Raw genomic sequence first — 15,330 nt, 5'->3', positions numbered from 1 at the left:
GGTAATGGCAGTCACTCTAATCACATCGATATTGAATGGCCCTAAGGGACCAGCAATTTACTGCTACTACGCCACTACATAATTCTAAACAAGTATTTTGTATGCAGCACTGTTTCTACTTTGTCGTTTTTCTTTCTTGATGTAGCTACTCCAGCTCATCCATCTCGGCAGGTTGTAGCAGCCCAGCTGTGGCAGCAGAAGTTGGAGGTCATACATGCAGATTACCAGTGGCTGGTGGCCCAGGTGAAGAGGAGGCAGCTGCCTAGTGCCCCAGCCAGCTGCCAATACCTCCAGCCTCTCAGCAAAAATGATGGTGCTGCAGAATGCTGGCAGCTGCCCATTATATCACCACTGCTGCCCCCCTCAATGTCAGACCACACCTTCCAACGCCGCGTCCTGCTGAGGCTGGTACGCACTGAAGCCAGGGAAGCAGAGATGGAGAAGGACATCAAGAAACTTTTGGCCTATCGCATCTAGTAGTCCCCTCTTTTTTATCCCCTTTTTTGATATTGGTGGTGGGTAGGACTTGTGGGTGGAGAGGGTGGGAAGGATGGGAGCGGGGACCGGGTCTTTTGTTTGGACTTTAGTTTTTTTTCTTTTTGGACACTTAGGACATTGGTTGGAAATGGGGAGATTTGTTTGGGTGAGGGGTGGGTGAGGTGCGGGTGGAAGGGGTGAGTTTTATATTGTTAAAAAGGGAAAAAAATATTTATTTTATGATAGTTATGCCTCAAATCTTTTTGGGGGGTTTTACTTTTCACTGCTGCAATTTAGTGCAGACTCTTTTTAAAATCTGCTTAATGTATAGCAATTAGGTCCTTCTCGCTGTGACCACTGCAACAGCTGCATGGAACACAAGCTCAGCAGACACACTGGCTACTGGACAAGCCAGATTCTTTATTACCAGCCTGATGCTGAGCTCTGGCCATTGGCATACCAATACACCAATAAGTTTTGATCCAGATAGAACTCTGTTGGGTCATCTTGATAGACTTGGATCATCTTCCCAATAGTCATTGGTGCTCCAACTTGCTCGGCCTCTTTTGCTTTCACCTCTGCAACCGACTTAAGTCCTGCCTTTAGAAACCTATCAAATAGAGATTTTGGGGCTGATGTTCCTGCTCCTGTTGTTGCTGTTGCTCTTGTTGTTGGTTTTGGCTGCTGCGAGGAAGCAGCACTGCCCTCAGGAACTATAGAAGTTGAAAGCTGCACCCCAGGACATCTGCCCAGGAGTGGTCCTCTAATTCAATCCACATCTTGTAGTTTGAAAAAGGAATGAAAGTGGCCAGTACTTGTTTGTACCATGGATCAATAATTGAGGCACAGATGTAATGTTTGGATGACACAATGTCTCTTTGTAGCCTTGTATTAAGAGTAGGTCTGAAAAGAATTCCCTTTGGGAAATAGCAATAGCGTTCTCAACTCATCACTCATCACTCGCACAACCAATCACACAGACACTATAACAGTAGCCAACACATCAAATATATGAATGTTTATTAATTAAGTAAATGGAATAAGATAAAAATAATACAAAATAGTTAATTAACTCTAATATTAAAATCACAATTTCATCAGGAATTATTCCACAATATATAATAAAATATAAGACAAATTGCAAATAAACTGTATAAATCAACATTTATGATCCATTCAACATCCCAATATTGGCATTATATTATTGTAAAGAACAACAATTGGAAAGGAAGAGAAAGAATTTTTAGACAAGACCAAGAAGCGACATGTTTCAGTGTTATCAGCAGGTCCAACCACCTTCTTCAGGCTGTACATTAAAACATATTCCAGCACTTTAAAATCTCTATATAAAAAGAGATATATATGTATAAATATGAAACCAAATACATTACAGCACTATTCATTTATGTATACTTCAAAACATGTATTCTTTATTTTTAACAAAGCGATCTACACAGCTTAAGAAAACACACACATAAGACCATTGGCTCAGTCAATTAATTATCCCAGTCATCACTACCCATACACAATCATTCTTGGTAGCCAGAAGTTAACAATAAAACCTTTTAAACTCCTAGTGTCAATTTGGTATCCTGTCCCTTTGGAGAGTAGGACCATTCTCTTTTTTTGAGAGCCTTGAATAACAGCCAAGCAAAGGATTAAGCTCTCCAACTCAGGCTCATCTTTTTTTTCGTCCACACCTGCGTACATTTCAAACACCTCCTTTAGCTGTTCCTGTAGCATATGCATCAATAGGATAGCTTGGCCCATCGTACTGTCCTCTTTGCTGACTTCCTGAGTGAAAACCTCAAAAGTAAGCAGCATCTCTTTCAGACATTTGACTAGGCCCCATTGGTCCATCTTAATGATCATGCCATTCACAGTGCCATCCCCACTTTGCATGACATATTCATTGCTCGGCCTGTAGTACACAAACAGATGTTGCAACATGTAATAAGTTTTGTTCCAACATGGTGGCACCTCCTGTTTGAGGGCTTTAACTGGCATTCTATTATCATACTAAATGATCCTCAACTGCTTCACTGCTCGTTGACGTTGCCATGATTAGAGTTGCTGTCTCAGTGCCAGACATGGTATTGGGCCTCAGTTGGGGTGCGGCCATTGATGCGGGAATGCTGCTTCCAGCTTCCTCCCTGGAGGTCAGTACAGCAGGCACATGATGTTGCCCATATAAGGTCTGGGGCGACATACCACTGGTGGGAAACTCCTTTTTGTCACTGCCCACTTTCTTGGTAGTACCTTTCTTTGGGGCCATCTTGAAGCTGTCAGTTGGCAGCTGAAGAGATGAGAGTACGGACGACATTTTGTATGGTCACTTGTCAAATGCACAGGCCTACTGTATGGCAGTACTGTGGGTGATGTCTCTTCTCATGTGCGCCTAAAAGCAAACACGCTAGAAAAACATTAGTGAAACGTGGCATTGTTGCAGTTTTAATCAGAAGTAAAACAATAATATTTAGTGTAGTTACTTAAGTTATAAATATTTAACAAAAATAAAATATATCCATTCAAAAGTAAAACCATATCAACATAAAGTTTCATTTGCAATCAAGAATGATAAGAAAGAGCATAAACATTCATATGTAACTGTTTGTTTATGTGCATCAAGTTGGGATTTGGCACTCAGGGAGGGCATGCGACATTGGAATAATCCTTAGAAGATTAATGCTGCTGTGTGGCTGTGCACCTATGGCAGAGAGGGGGTCAATGGATCTTGGGAAAATGTGAAACAGAAAATTACAAAAAAACATTTTAAAAAAAAACCTTTAAAACATTTTTTTACAGTATACAAACAAAAACATGAAAACATTATCACAAAAGATAATTGCTAATATACTAGGGAACTACCAAGAGAAACCCATTGGGATATGGGGAGACGCGGAGTGATGCAGGTGAAAAATGCAAACAAAGGTACATAATAATATAAAACACTGTTCATACAGTGCATTTACTACGAGCTTAGAGCAGCAACTAGGCCTCAAGCATATTATTAAATTGATATCAGGGAAAAGTGAAAAAATGGAGCACAAACAAAAAGGCTTAGGCTTCTACATACAAAATGACTTTGAAAACTAAAAAAACAGGATGGTTGCACAAAATGGCCATATGGTCAAATAACTAGCGAGTGGGCGTGGAAAACAAAGAATATATGCAGGTCTATGGCAAAAACACACTGGCAAGCTACACAAAATGTCCGCCAGCCACATGGACAAACAACAACAACCAGCAAGTTGGCATTGTCACAACAAAGAACACATGCATGCATATGGCAAAAGCAAACTGGCTACCAACACAAAATGGCCGCTGTCTATATGAACAAACAACAATAACCAGCAAGAAGGCATGGCCACAACAAACAACACATGCAGGCCTATGGAAAAAGCACACTGGCTGGCTACACAAAATGGCCACCGCCCACCTGGTCAAGCAACAACAACCAGCAAAGAGGCATGGCCACAGCAAAGAACACATGCAGGCCCATGGCAAAAGCACACTGGCTGGTAATGGCTACACAAATGGGTCGCCAGCCACATGGTCAAACAACAAGCAAGGAGGCATGGAAAACAAAGAACACATGCAGGCCTACAGACATTGACTTTTCAAAATGGCCACTGGCCACATGGTACAGGGAACAAAGACAAATGGTGGCCCATAGCAAAAAACTGGACTGACACATGAGGCATGGCAACACAGGAGAAAACAGCATTAATGCAGCAATACCAAAAACGATATTTAACGGTGCTATAACATTTTACAACAACACAGATCCTCCAAAGGTATTGGCCATCGCACGCCAACACGGCCTCAACATCATCTCCTACGCTGACGACACCCAGCTGATTCTCTCCCTCACCAACGACCCCGCCACCGCCAGAGCCAACCTTCACGAAGGGATGAAAGACGTAGCCGAGTGGATGACAACCAGCCGCCTGAAACTGAACTCAGACAAGACGGAAGTTCTCATCCTGGGCTCCTCGCCCTCCGCCTGGGACGACTCCTGGTGGCCCCCCGCCCTGGGCACCGCACCCAAACCGACGGACCACGCACGCAACCTGGGCTTCATCCTGGACTCCTCCCTCTCCATGACCAGACAAGTCAACGCCGTCTCCGCGTCCTGTTTTCACATCCTGCGCATGCTACGGAAGATCTTCCGGTAGATCCCCACTGAGACCAGGAAGACGGTCACCCAGGCCCTCGTTACCAGCCGACTGGACTACGGCAACGCCCTCTACACCGGAACCACAGCCAAGCTACAGAAGAGACTCCAGCGGATCCAGAATGCCTCAGCCAGACTCATCCTCGACATCCCTCGACGCAGCCACATCTCCGGACATCTAAGAGACCTGCACTGGCTCCCCGTCCACAAAAGAATCACCTTCCGTCTCCTCACCCACGCACACAAAGCCCTACACGACCAAGGCCCGAGCTACCTCAACAACCGCCTCAACTTCTACGCTCCCAAACGCCACCTCCGATCGACCAACCACGCCCTCGCCGCCGTCCCCCGCATCCGAAGAGCGACAACAGGAGGAAGGTCCTTCTCCCTCCTGGCCGCCAAGACCTGGAACTCCCTCCCGTCCGACCTGCGCCTGACCCAAGACCACCTCTCCTTCAGGAAGAAGCTCAAGACCTGGCTGTTCGAGCAGTAGCAGCACCCCCCCCCCCCCTAGCGCCTTGAGACCCTCCGGGTAAGTAATGCGCTCTATAAATGTCTTTGATTGATTGATTGATTGAATATATTACCCCACCCATACACTGTTTGCAGGAAAAAAATGTGAAATACCCGAAAAAAAACAAATTTGCAATTTAATCCACTGCCATCCATGGCCTAAATGATGCTTTAATTCAAGAAACACCAAAGAAAGAGTAGTGTGACTAGTATTGTGCCTACTAGCTGTAAGACCCATTGGCAGACTAGGCCACATAGAGAATTACATGAATATTGCAATTTAGTAAAACAGTTACATGGAGAACCTGTTGTGAACTGTGCAGCATTTTTCCTTTACAAAAGAAGAACAATTACATGCAAAACAATAAGTAGTACCCTACTGAAATTTATTTTTTAAATTGAATAAAAGTACAAATAAATCCTGGTGCATACCCTCTATCAAACATACAACATCCTTACACAACAGTCTTTGAACTTACTTGTGATATCACAAAAACAAAGGCCTTAATTCCAATATATGCGCAGAGTGATCCTTTCAGCTCAAAATCCAAATGAGAAATGACTGGGAGATGGACAAAGCACTAGGAAGAGCTTGCTAGACAGTAACAGGAAGTTGGAGTCTCTGCGGCACTTCCTCCTTCTTCAAAAAATAAGTACGATTAAAGGTAGGGTCCTGCGAACAAAAAAAACAATGCGAGCAGACCATTTACAAAGTTTATTAAATCAAAATTGTCTTTTGAGGAGATTTAGCTGCTTTTCCAGGAATTAATTTTCTCAAGTTTGCAGTCGCAGTCTCTTGCACTCGATCGCACTCACCTAAATCACAAAATAAGTACTGAAAGTCACTGGCATGGCCTTAGGCCGCGTTGGTGGGCACAGAATGTCCTAAGAGCTTGCAAGCAGCTACTAAACCCCGTGGGCATTTTCGAGTGCCAGGCAATTCTTGTCATACTCCCCACACACACAAAATGACATGACAACAATTTTCTCTATTGCGGAGTTAAGAGTTTTCTGGTAACTCTGCGTTCCCTGTGGGACGTGAAGCTGCCAAATTCCACAAATTCCGCAAGCAACGCAGAATTTTACACCTAGGCCTAATTATTGCTCAATATCGTGGGGTGAAACGCCACTTGTCCCTGTAAGAAGTTGGACGGCAACCGCTGGGGGTCACGTAACTAGTTAGAATGGAGGAGTCTTTTTCGCTATTGAAATTAATCCGACAAATCGCTCCACCAACTAAGAACGGCCATGCATCACCACCCACAGAATCAAGAAAGAGCTATTAATCTGTGAATCCTTTCTGTGTTTGGGCCATGTGAAATTTCCAGGGTTGAGTCAAATTAAGCCCCAGTCTCCACTCCTGGTGTTTTCCTTCAGTCAATTCCTTTAAGTTTCAGCTTTGAAACCATACTTTCCCCGGAATCCAAAGACTTTGGTTTCCCAGAAACTGCTCGGTGGGTCATGGGAAAAATGCTGACAGATTGCTAGTCACCAGTCAGAACTTTGATGGTGTCTGATTGTCTTCGAACCTCCGACTTTCATTCTTGATTAATAAAAACATTCTTGGAAAGTGCTTTCGCTTTAGTTCATCTTGCGCCGACCCAAGAATTTCCCTTGGCCATCCCTCCTAATTATGGCCCTAGTTCCGAAAACCATCAAAACAGAACCAGAGTCCTATTCCATTATTCCTAGCTGATTTATTCAGGTGACTGGCATGCTTTGAACACTGTACTTTTTTCAAAGAGGAGTGAGTAATTGTGCCTGTTTTCTTCCTTCGATGTGGTAGATGTTTCAAGGCTCTCTCTCTGGAATGGAACCCCGATTCCCCGATACTTGTGGTCACCATGGAAGGCACAGAAAGTATCATCAAAAGATGATAGGGCCGATATCCAAATGTATGTTCCTGTCACTGGGACGTGCGAAAGGCCCAAGGTTATCTAGAGTCACTAAAGCAGCCATATGAGGCCGGATTAATCTTGGTCTGATAAATGTATGCACCTCAGGAGGTCAGCACTCGTCAGCATGTATTAGCTCTAGAATTTCCACAGTTATCCAAGTAACAAATGGAATGATCAAAGGAACCACAATTTATTTAATACGCCATTCGCAAGTTCACTGTACCAGCCATGTGTACTTAGATGTGCATGGCTTAATCTTTGAGACAAGCATATACTACTGGCAGGATCAACCAGGGAGCTGGGTGCCTGTCCCGACCAAACTTCGCACTCCTTGGGAGCCTGGGAGGAGTCTTGCTGGGGGCCTGGTGGAGTCAAACAGGCACATGGCAATCTCCTGGGAAAAGTAGGGTTGAGCCGAGGCACAGCCTGAGCAAAACACAGGGGTGCCAGCCTGGGTGGCGGGGATACCCCATTGAATGGTTTTTCCAAGCATCTGTAGAAATATGCTAGTCAAAGGAGGGTGCAGGGTGTCACTTGCGGGCCCAGTACACCAGCCTGTATCTGGGATCTGGCACCGTCCGACCCCATTCCACTCTGATCGGACCACTGCCAAGGATGCTCGGCCTTTGCTCTGCTGGGTAGGGGAAGGGCCCATGCGAACCACAGGCCCTTGTGTCAAATGGTCCCTGGCAGGGTGGAATCTCTTTGCTTGAAACAACATCAGAGGCTGGCCAAGCAGTCTAATCCTAAATGGACCAAGTGTGCCCAATTGGTCGGAGTATATGGCAATGGCTGGACCCTCTCAGGGCAGGCCACCCTGCATGGGGATATTAGCTTTACATCCCTGCCTGTTCTTGGGGAAGGCCGGCTTGGCAGAAATGCCCATCGGGCAGAGCTGGAAAGCAGGTATGGACCCAGGCCCCTTGGGGGCACGATCGGGCCAGCCAGGACAAGGGTTCTGAAGCATGCTGTTTTAACAATACAGAGGAAGGCTACCCCACTTGCTAGTAATATATATATATATAAATGTAATGGAGAAAACAAAGATTGAGGATAAGTTAAAAGTAGGAAAACGTTATTAACAATGTCCATACATAAACAACTTAAACTACACAAACATTAGAAATTCTAAACTTATAGTTATAATTTAAAGCTGACAGGTAGAGATCAGTTTTTTACACCATTAAGATAAGCAAAAATTAGGTACATCTAGATAGGTCCTGATGAAATGCCACTTTATTCTTAAGGACAGCAAATGCATGAAACATGTCGACCAAGAACTCTATTTAATGTAATCTCACATTTTTTCTGTACCAACATAAGGTGATTCACAGAAGAAACTAGGACTGATATGTCCTTTACTTTTCACTCCATTTCCAACATTTGACACAGATTCTTTTTTTTTAAACTTTATTTTCAAGTTTTCCAGTTAATTTACCAATGCATTATATTGAACAGTGTCACAATGATACAATACCCAGTCACTTCAAAGCTATCCCACCAATAATTCCCCATGCTTGACATGTCAACCAAATAGCAGATGATGAAGATGCACAGTCATGTCTCTGTAGCCCTTCCATTAAGAAATACGACACTAAACAGTAAATAACACATAATTTACATTTGGCTATAGGTCAGGGCTCGTATTCTACTCACTCCTAGATTTGAAACACACTAATCATCACAGAGTTCGTCATCGGTGTCCTCAGCCTCCTGCAGTCGGAGATAATCTTGCAATGGCCCCAGATATCTTAGGGCTTGGAGGCCAGCAGCAGTAGTTCAGCATACGTATTGTTTTGCTCTTGACAATAAGTCAGGTCTGCTATCCACTCCTTAAATTTCAGGGAACGGCCCCTGCCCCACCTGCAGGCCACATTGCGTTTGGGAAGTAATAGGGAGAAAACAACAAATTTTCCATACTTTGTAGGCACCTGTGCGTATACCCCAGCAATGCTAGTAGAGGATCCCGTTCCAAGACTTGACCAATCATTGTGCCCAAAGCTGCTAGGACTTGCTCCAGGTATTCCCGCATAGACGGACATTCCCATGCTAAGTGAAGAAATCCTGCCCCTGTTTACTTACACCGTAGGCACCTATCATCATCTGCCATTTTGAACTGCAATGTCTTTGCCAGCATGTAATACAATCTATGCAGATATTTATAATGTATAAATCACAACCTGCAGCTATATGAAATTTGCGCTGTCTGCACACAACAGTATCGCCATTGTTCGTCAGCAATCTCCCGTTCTAACTCTTCACCCCAGTGTAGTCGGACATACTCTCTATTTCTGCCCTATGTTTACGGATGCTGTTGTATAACCTTGACACCAGATGTTTCCCATCTGGGGAACCCAACATGTGGTGTAGAGGAAGAAGGCATGCCGGTTCTTGTGGGAAATTAGGAAGAATAGACGGCAGCCCTGTCTAAGTCGAATATATAGGAATGTATCTAAGGGCGTGGGTTGTATACCCGGCAAGAGGTGATCCAAAGAGCGCAACACCCCATCATAAAAAAGATCATCCCCGGTGGTTACATCTGCACGCGCGCATAGATTCTGGAAGCCCTTCTCTTGTAATAGCGATAACTCAGGGTGATAGGACAGAGGGAGCTGAGGAGAGTAAAGAAGAGGCACGTCAAGCAAAGCAACAATCCGATGCCAGGCATCCACATTGCCCGTGACAGTCGTAGGTGGTGTTGCCCGTGTGCTGGTAGGCCCATATATCACACCGGTTAATGGTATTGGAGCAACAAGCCAGTCTTCTACTGCTACCTGTGGCATGTACCGAGGAGGGTGGACCCAGTAATAAGCATAGTGCGCCAGCGCACTTAAATAATAGATTTCAAAATCTGGAACATCAAACCCTCCTTGCTCATATGGCCTCGTTAGCATTGATCATCCGAGTCTAGCTTGCTCCCCCCCATAAAAGTCTAAGCAATTCAGTGCGCAATGTTTTAAAGAAAAAATGCCCCGGATCGTAAGGAACATTAAGAAATAAATAAAGAAACTGGGGTAAGACAACCATCTTGATGAGAGAAGCTCTCTCGGCGAGCAACAGAGGCAATGATATCCAGCGGGTGACATTGGCATTAAGCCGTGTGATAGCCATGCCGTAATTGGCACGTATAGTTTCGTCTTTATCTTGGGTAACCTGTATTCTGAGATTGCCTAGTTCCGAGCCACACCACTCTATCGGAAAGTCCAATGGGAATTGCTTAACCACCGGGGTGAGAGGGAAAACCTGTGACTTCCCCCAATTAATGCTAATGCCTGAGAGCCGACCAAATTTTATAAACTCGCGTAAGATGGGGTTAATATTCTTTTGCGGATCTCTAACATAAAGGGTAATGTCATCCGCATACCGCGAGACTAGAATTTGTCACAGGCAGCATAGAAATGCCTTGTCCTGATGTTGCTGTTCAGCCTACAAGCCTGGGACTCCACCGCTAGGGTAAAAAAGAGCGGCGATAACGGACACCCCTGACAAGTGCCCCTAGAGACGGTGAGAGGATGTGATAAATGGCCATTAACCAGCACACGAACCGTGGGGCGATGATATAATAGCGCAATCCAGGAGAGGTATATCTCGGGGAAACCCATCCTTCGCATCACTCCAAATAGATAATCCCACTCCCACGAGTCGAATGCTTTAGTTGCATCTAAAAAAACTGCGGCAAGTGGGAAATCTGGCGCTACATTCTGGAGCAATGCAAACAAGTTACTAAGGTTATGGGAGGTTGCCCTACCTGGCACGAACCCCGATTGATCAGGTAGTACCAGCTTATCAAGTAGGAGGGCCAATACTTTCACCATTATTTTAGTATCACAGTTCATCAGTGACAATGTCCTATAGGAGTCGCAAGACTCTGCTGATTTACCTGGTTTCAATAAGGATGTAACTATAGCCTCTCTCATTGAAGTAGGGAGTATTCCTATCTCAAGGGACTCTTCATAAACTTCCTTCAATATTGGCACCATAACGTCAATAAGGGCCTTATAAAATTTGGCCGGGAGGCTGTCTGAACCCGGCGCCTTCCCATTCAGAAGCTGCATAATTGCTTCCCTAATTTTGTCTAATTCAAAGGGAATGCTAAGGAACTTCTGCTGTGCATTCCCAAGCCAACCTAGTGCAACATCCTTCGTGAAGTCCTCCAGGTCCATGGTGTCCCTTCTCTGAGAGGTGTACAGTGTTGTGTAATGCTTGACAAATGTCTCCAGTATTTGTAGCAATTCCCTATTTGTCTCCCCTCCCGGTTTCTGTACTTCCAGCACGTGGGTGTTGCTCATTTGACACAGATTCTTTATCTCCATTAAATAGACAACAAAGAATTTATAGTATATTTTAAACCACATTCACATCCAATCTTCCTACCCAAGTACTTTCATTCACCAACATTCCCAGACTTCTTCAGGGAAAGCAAAACATCTCGGTCAAAGTGTCCCCTTGATGAACTCATTGGGCATCATTCCATAGGCCCAACGAGGAGCATGCTCAAGGATGAAGCATGCCACCTTCTGGTGGGTGATGCTACTTGCTTCTAAGATCTTAGTGACACACAGTGTTCTAAGTTCTTATTATATGACCTAGAATTAAATACCACAACAGTATACCCTATAGAAGTCATTTTAATGCAGAGGAGATTGTATGCTGGACCGTCCAAATCTTCTTGTCCTCCTACTTTCAAATCACAAATACTATATACAATGCCTCTAAGCTAAGCCTGACTGCTAAGTGCTAAGCTTCCAGGGTGTGAGGACAGATTAATATTCGGTTTGCTTGTGCCTTACTCCGATTAGGATTGTGGTTGCTGCCTGACAAGGGCTCACACCTCTCTCAACCAGTAACCCAATCTTTAACATGTTCTAAGATATTTTATTCTAAATGGCATGTGTTGTTTGTGTCTGGATGAATCTGACTACTGCTGGTCTATGCTTTCTTGAGCCAAATTAAAGATTGAGTGAGTGAATTGGTGTAAAAAGAGTTTGGGGAAGGGTTTTTATTGGCTTTGTGTAGATTTGAGAGAAAAATTATATCTGTTTTTGTCCTAAATGGTGTGAATTTTTTAATTATATTTGGACAAGTTGTTTCATGTCTGGGTAAGGGTGATGTGTGATGATTAGGGGTGGGCGTCAAATTCCGTTCCGCTCGCGGAAATTGTGATAATTGAACATTTTCGCGGTCCACAGAGAGCGCGAAAATGCAAAAATTTCTGCGATCCACAGCCTACCGGAAATGTTTTTATGCTCATGCTTTAAAAATGCCTTCTCACACGCGATCGCCTTACCTGGACCCCCGCGTTCACCGACAAGTTTTTCTGATCCGGTCGCGTGCTCCACGAGATGTTGGTAGCCGTTTGCAATATCTCGCGCAAGTTCGCTCCCGCGATCACGGCATTTGTCTCGCAATCATGCACTGCTAGAGTATGAGATCTCGAACACGTCATTCTCCACAGCGAGCGAGAGCATGAGGACGCAAACATGTCATATCGAACGCGACAAGAAGTGAGAGAACCCGAACACGTCATTCTCACCGCGAGCGAGAGCGTGAGGACACGAACACGTCATATCCAACGCGACAGGGAGCGAGAGAATGAGAACACGTCATTTTGGACGCGCCATCGACATCCGGCAAAAGTAATGTGAAGCTTGAGAACTCGAACATGTAGAATTTTCAATCTGGAGAAGAATATCAGCTCTAGCAGCATAAAACCTTCTGCAAATGATGATTTGGATGAAAAAAACTCCTCAGATTGACATTTGGCTGTCCTTTTTTGTGCAAGGAGTCCTTTTTTGAAATGGCGGAGAGGGAGGAAGTGCCACAGAATCTTCAACTTTCTGTTCCTGTCCAGCAGGCTCCTCCCAGTGCTTTATCCATCTCCTGCTTATTCTGCCTTTGGATTTTGAGCTGGAAAGATCACTGTTTTTGTCTGCTGCATCATTGCCTTTGGATATTTTACAAGTAAGTGGTTGTTGTGTCTGTTTGATAGGGGTCATTGCACTTGTTGCAACTACAATTTCATTTTGGTAACTATTATTCCTTTTTTTTAAATGTTGTGGGCAGTAGTAGTCAGTAGGCCCAGAGCTAGTCATGGCCTCATGGCTGGGTGCATGATGAAGCAACTGTTCCTTTGGTGTTTTTTGAATGTATTTCATTTTGAAGCATCATTTAGAACATGGATGATATGGATTGAGATGGAAAATGTGCTTTTTTTGGGGGTGGGCTTTCTGTTGTTGGGCCTGGCCATGTGGCTGGTGGCCATTTTGAAGCTGAGGCCTACAATCTTGTCTGACCTTGTCTGCCAACAGGCCTGCTTTCACCCGGTAAGCTCAGACCAGGTAGCCACAGCTGCATTAAACAAGTGTTTCTGTGTGGTCTGTTGAAGTTAGACATCATTTAGGGCATGGATGGCATTGGATTGAGTTGGGAAATGTGTGTTTTTGGGGGTGGGCTTTCTGTTGTTGGGCCTGACCATGTGGCTGGTGGCCATTTTGAAGCCTAGGCCTGCAAGATTGTCTGGCCTTGTCTGCCAACAGGCCTGCTTTCATCTGGTAGGCTCAGAACAGTTAGCCATAGCGGCCTTAAGCAAGTGTTTCTGTGTGGTCTGTTGAATTTAGACATCATTTAGGGCATGGATGGCTTTGGATTGAGTTGGGAAATGTGTTTTTTTGGGGGTGGGCTTTCTGTTGTTGGGCCTGGCCATGCGGCTGGTGGCCATTTTGAAGCCTAGGCCTGCAAGCTTGTCTGGCCTTGTCTCCTAACAGGCCTGCTTTCACCCGGTAGGCTCAGAGCAGGTAGCCACAGCTGCATTAAACAAGTTTTTCTGTGTGGTCTGTTGAATTTAGACATAATTTAGGGCATGGATTGCATTGGATTAAGTTGGGAAATGTGTTTTTTGAGGGTGGGCTTTCTGTTGTTGGGCCTGGCCATGGGGCTGGTGGCCATTTTCGAAGCCTAGGCCTGCAAGCTTGTCTGGCCTTGTCTCCCAACAGGCCTGCTTTCACCCGGTAGGCTCAGAGCAGGTAGCCACAGCTGCATTAAACAAGTGTTTCTGTGTGGTCTGTTGAATTTAGACATCATTTAGGGCATGGATTGCATTGGATTAAGTTGGGAAATGTGTTTTTTGGGGGGTGGGCTTTCTGTTGTTTGGCCTGGCCATGTGGCTGGTTACCATTTTGAAGCCTAGGCCTGCAAGCTTGTCTGGCCTTGTCAGCCAACAGGGCTGCTTTCATCCGGTAGGCTCAGAGCAGGTAGCCACAGATGCATTAAACAAGTCAATCAAGTCAAGCCAATTGTACCTTTATTACGGCCAACATGGCCCAAAAAGTGCAGAACTATATCACATATATTTCAAAAAATTGCAACAAGTTTAAAGAGGACATTAAAATAACAGAGACCATGGAATATATACAATTTAAAAATGAATTAAAACATGTAGTTAAAAAAGAATAGAGTCATCATTATATCTACCTCCCCAACTCTATACATAGCACCATGAGATTTAATTACAAAGTGCCTGGTGCATTAGTCAGAGGTTATAGGCATATAGTAGCCACTCTTGTTGGACTTTCCCATCCCCCCACAATCAGTTAGTATAATGAAGGGAAAATAGCTAGTTCTTAGCTGCCAAGACAATTGGAGATTTAGGAAATATCCTTCTTGTACACCACATTGAGAAGAGAAACCCCGCTACAGAATAGACAATTGGGGTACCGGGATCGCATTTCAGTATCCTGAATGTTTCAACACAGGTCCCCCTGCCTAGGTTTCTACATCTCCTTCTCATTTTGCTATACCCCGGGCATGCAAAAAAGACTTGGTGCTCGGATTCCTCAGGATGGTCACAAGCAGGGCACCTGGACTAATTTTGCGGGTTCCATTTAGTGGTCAGACAACGCAGGGGTAGAACTCCAAATCTAAGCTGCAGATAGAGTTTTTTAGCTGCCGGGGGTTTAATTATATCAAGAACTCTTTCAAAGACAGGGTTGTCCTTAATTTCCAAAAAGGTTAGGGATGTTTTACATAAGTTGGAATTAGAATGTAACAAGCCCATTCTGTAGTTCTTGTAAATACTTTTTAGTTGTTTTTTAGACACTTGGCAACAAGCTGCCTCCGGGTTAGACCAGCATTCCCCTAAACCCATATCAACTAGTAGATGTTTGATGTAGTGAACCAAGGAAGCCTAGCAGCGTCCCTAATTTCGAGTACTTCAGACAGTTCCTCTCTGTAGGTGAAAAGTTCTGGGGTCGACCATATGCGACGCCA

The sequence above is a fragment of the Lissotriton helveticus genome, chromosome 2_1 (genome assembly GCF_964261635.1).
Source record: "Lissotriton helveticus chromosome 2_1, aLisHel1.1, whole genome shotgun sequence".
Classification (NCBI taxonomy): domain Eukaryota; kingdom Metazoa; phylum Chordata; class Amphibia; order Caudata; family Salamandridae; genus Lissotriton; species Lissotriton helveticus.
This window is presented reverse-complemented; position numbering follows the sequence as displayed.